Raw genomic sequence first — 5,183 nt, forward strand, 5'->3', positions numbered from 1 at the left:
CGAATAAACGATAAGCACATCGAACAACCATTTGATTGTGAGTCTTATGGGATGTGTGCATGTATTATGTTTTCTTTTGTAGAAAAGAAACACAAATAGTGAGGTGATTGACCATATACATACGGATGTGTAAGGCCGATAGTTAGTAATATATATACTTGGTTACTTTTACCGTAATGTTAAGTAGATATGAAAACCTCATATCTATTTAATAAGACATAAAAGTAATTTTTGAAACGTGGAATATTTTCAAAATGAAGTAGTAAACCAAAAGCACGTCAAGATCAAGATGTTGATCGGAAGTTTCAAAGTAATGACTTTGAAGATCAAATGGGTAATATCAAGTAATGATCCTGATAATCACTAAGAAGATTGTGAACCAGTCCACATAATACCTTCTCCTTGGGACACCATAGAGTATGGTGTAGTCAAGTATATAAATCGAACTTTATGAGATATAGTTTGAGGTTTTTTCGTAATTTTTGTAAGCTATTTTTCTCACTAAAAGTTTAAAACCCAACTATAATAGCCTAAATGACTCCATACGAGATATGGATAGGGAGAGTCCTTAACTTGTCTTTTATACATTTGGGATCATAATGTTTCTGTTCAGAACTAATTTTTGTATTTGTGAGGGTTATCCAACATTGAACCACTTGGTTTTTACTCCTCCAAAACGATAACAAAGAGTGATGCGTGTCTTAAATATGATGTTTTACATCCTATTTTACACGCATTTCAGAGCTCATTTATGTGGTTTAAGGCTACTATTTGCCCCATTTCGTCTACTTTCGTATTTTTATGTAATATTGCAGATTTATGCGGAAATGAGTAGATATTGAGCTAAATCCGTCCCCGAGTACCTTGCACTACATTTGACGTAAAGTATTTACTCAAGGGACGAGCTTGGTACGCATTTCGAGGTCCAAAAGACAAATCCACGAGAATTTAGAAGTCAAGTATCAGCTAAAACAGTCGATCGACCGCTACCTATGGTCGATCGACCATACCACGACTTCCAGGAGCCCTTTGTTCGAGCTTACGGTCGATCGACCGGCCTCAGTGGTCGATCGACCAAGCCGCTAATCTGCGTGAATTAAAAGATCGAGAATAAGCAAGCCCATAGTAGTTAGGTTTTGGAAATAAGAACTACGTTGTATTCTATATAACGTAAGCTAGGTTTTGAGAACAGGCATCCAGTTTTTATCAAGCTTTAATTTAGTTTTAGTTTTACTTTCATAATTAGGGTTCGAGATTATTGTTCTTCGATTAATAAAGTTCCTTTCGCTTTCGGTTTGGATCTGGCTCTATAATTCCTTTTCGGTATTCTTCTTTGGTTTCATTGCTTATTTTATTCATAGTATAGAATTGCTAGTTAGTTTCCCGAAGCCGATTATCGTTTATTGTTGCTTGTTATTTAACTGTTTTAAGCATGAGTTCAGTAGTTTATTTCATTAATATTATTGTTGTTTTTATCAATATCATGAGTAGCTAAATACCTTGTGCTAGGATGTAGGGGAACTGTAGTTTAGGCGGCATTAGTTTGTAGACCCTGAAATCGTATATCGGTCGATCGTTGGGTTCCTGGTCGATCGACCGCCACGTGGGTTTTGCTTCGTTTTAATTGACTTAAATTCTATATTTGATGAATCGAGTGCACGCGACTAATTGAATGCTTAGTATTTGACTGACCCATTAGATCGGAAGATAGGGAAGGTTGTCAGACTACCAATTAAAATGACTAAACTATGCTAAGGTCGAAAGATAGGTAAAGTTTAGGTTATTAGTCACTTTTCAGGACGAGAGTCAGTACTAGTGATATTAGGGACCCGTAGCGAGATCGAAAGACGCTGCTTGTTAAGAGTGGACCGAGAGGACCTCTTGTTTTCCCGCCTCATGTGTTTATTTCAGACCTACTTAGTATCTTTCGCCGAAACTATAGTGAACCGACCATCTCAAAGACACCCTTTTAATTCTTGATTTCATCTATTGTTTAGTTTATTTTACTTTTATTGCCTTAGCTATAGACCACTCAAATCAATCAACCCCCACTTTCGTTAGCTTAGGCTGAAATTGGACAACTAATAATTACATCTGCCTCTCTGTGGTTCGACCCTGTTACCACTAGCTTCTGTAAGTTTTAATAGGTATTATAAATATTATTTTTGGAATTCACAACGACGGGTATCAAATTTTGGCGCCGTTCTTAGGAGGCAATTGTTCTAATTTTTAGTTGTTTTATTTTAGTTTGCTTCTTAGTTTAAGGGACATTTGTTCCTTAAACTATTCTCATATTCTTTTTGTAGTTTCCTCTTATGCGCGCAGTCACATGGTGGTGAATTAGTACCGTTCAATCCGAGATTGAGAAGACTTTGCGCGAGTTGAGACGATCATCTAGGATATTGCCGACGGAGGAGGAAGAGTGAATACTCTGTCTTGTTACTACGAGAACGAGTACATTCGGGAGGATCCACCTTCATCACCTATTTCTACTTCATCACCGAGACCGTCACTTCTCCGATTTTCTAGAGATGGTGAAGAAGCAACTGACAAGTCACTCGAGCCGACAATTTGCAAATCTATACAAGGGGTTCGAATTATCGGGAGCGATAGGAAATTCGAACCGAAGCCTTCTTATATCAACTTGGTTGAGAGAAACCAATTCGGGGAGGAGCAAATGAAGATACGCCAAGCATATGGAGATATTTATTGATTATTCTTTGCTCTATACCCCCGCCGACCGGTGTGACCCAGGACCGGGTGAAGGAGACAATGTTTATATTCTCACTCCGTGATCTTTGCAAGGGAGTGGTATAGAGACCTGGACCGAGCTGCTAATGGGATCACCGACTGGAATTCTTTGGCCTTGGCATTCTACAAGAAATATTTCTCTGCCTCGATGACGAATGCTATTAGAGCTCAGATCACGAGCTTTAAACAGGGTCTTGATGAGAACTTTCATGAGGCATGGGTCCGTTTCAAGAAGCTGGTGCGCACCATTCCGAATCATGGGTTTGAGAAGTGGAGCCTATGCAATCAGTTCTACAATAGGCTCTATGACGATCAGAGGGCTATCCTGGATGCGGCAGCCAGTGGCCGATTCCAGGAGAATATGGGTGAAACTAAGGGGTAGAAGATCATTGATGACTTGGCCACCCATAAAGCTGAGTATGAAAATTCCAGGGGAAATCAAAGGAGAGCTGCTGAATCTCCTTCTGTAGCTGCATTAGAGGCTCTCACGGCGAGATTTGATAAGTATGAGTTGGGAGGAGCTTCAAAAGGAGGGATCTACCATGTAAATGCTGTTTCAGACGGTCCTTTCGTCTGCAAAAGATGTGGAGCTGAGGGACATGTTTCAGACAACTGTCCTAATCCCTTTGAGTCTTGTGCTGCCTTTCAACATTATAGGCAGACAAACACTTACTATGAGCCGAATGTCCATCCGAATCCGAGGTGGAGCAGCCAAAATGTCTTAAATCCGACTCAACCTTCACAAAGAAGCAGAAAGAGAATTATGTGCCCCCTCATAAGCAACAACGAGTTCAAAAAGCCCGCGTATGTCCCTCAAAGAAAGAACAAAGAATCCCAAAATTACGAGTTTGCCGAATCAAGAACTTGTTCTTTGAAAGAATCCTAAGCTAGAGAGGCCGGGATGAAGATGTTGGAGAGCCCAATTGCTCAATTGGCGAGCAAGAATACAACCCGAGCTCCGGGACATTTACCGACGCAGACGGAGCAGAAAGAGACCCTTAATGCTATCACCTTGAGGAGTGGGTCTACCCTTGATGGGCCCATTTTGGTTGAGGACGTCACTGAAAAGGATGAGGCGGAACCAAGTAAGGAGAAGGCTTTGACGAACAAAAAAAAGAAAAAGACGATCAACAGATATGTCAGTCGATCGACTGACATACCCAGTCGATCGACTGGTCCGCGACAACCAGAAGCTACTGTTCCTGTAGAAGTCAGTCGATCGACTGACCAACCTGGTCGATCGACTGATAGTGCTGCTGATAGTGATTCTTTTCGTCCTTCAATGCCTAATAACTTGAGGGATCACTTGTTTCGGGGTACTACTGCCTCGAAATATTGAGGATAGACCCGACTGCTGATGGGTCTGTTCCGGTTCCGAAGTACGACCCTTTGTCGATTAATGGTTCACATTTGAGACGGTCTGAAGAAGGGTCAAGCTACAACAAGGAGAAGGTAGTGGATTTTCAGCCTAAATCCACCGATGCCGGCATGCGAGATTTAGAGGAGAGGGCTAAGTTGCTACTTTCAGCCCCCTATCCGGAGAGATTAGTGCCGACGAAGGAACATGTATCATTTAATAAGTTTGAAAATTTTATTCGTAGTTTAAACGTACAAGTTCCTTTTCTTGAGTTAGTCAATCAAGTGCCTGCTTATATGAAATTCATGAAGCAACTCTTATCTAAAAAGAAGTCACTTGAAACTGTGCACACTGTCGCACTCACTGAGGAATCATGCTCTTATTTGACCCATACTGCACCCCTTAAGCTAGAAGACCCGGGTAGTTTTTCAGTCCCATGTAATATTGGCACTTTTCCTATTGAGAAGGCCTTATGTGACCTAGGAGCCAGTATTAGTGTGATGCCCTTGAGTATTGCTAGGAAGTTAAAGTTGAATAGGTTTGCAGTCACCAACATGACAAGATCTGAGATGGCGACCGTTCGCGGTCCACCAATAGAGTCTTAGAGGACATTCCCGTGCAAATAGGGAAGTTCTTCTTCCCTGTTGACTTCGTAGTACTTGATATGCCCGAAGATGCCCACATTCCTATTATTCTAGGTAGACCATTCCTACACACTGCTGGTGCAGTTATTGATGTTGGTTCGGGTACTTTGACCTTTAAGGTAGGGAAGCACTCCATTGTCTTTGCCCAGACAGCTAGGAAGAAAGACCCCATGTGGCCCGTCACTTGCAATACGGTTTCTGAAAAGAAATCTTATTTTATACTTCCTGATATGCCTATCTCTGTCCCTACTCCTGTTGTGACACCTCCGCCCCAGACTGGGAGCAAAGTGGAGGAATATTCTTCTGTTTTAGATATTGCAGGAGCTGGTTTGGGGAAGGAAAAGCCGCATGTCGCTCCAGCTGTGAAGGAGCCAATCGTTCAAAGAGGCGGTCTAGGATGCCTTAGCTATAGCACGGATGAGGAGCCCGAA

The sequence above is a fragment of the Silene latifolia genome, chromosome Y, assembly GCF_048544455.1.
Source record: "Silene latifolia isolate original U9 population chromosome Y, ASM4854445v1, whole genome shotgun sequence".
Classification (NCBI taxonomy): Eukaryota; Viridiplantae; Streptophyta; class Magnoliopsida; order Caryophyllales; family Caryophyllaceae; genus Silene; species Silene latifolia.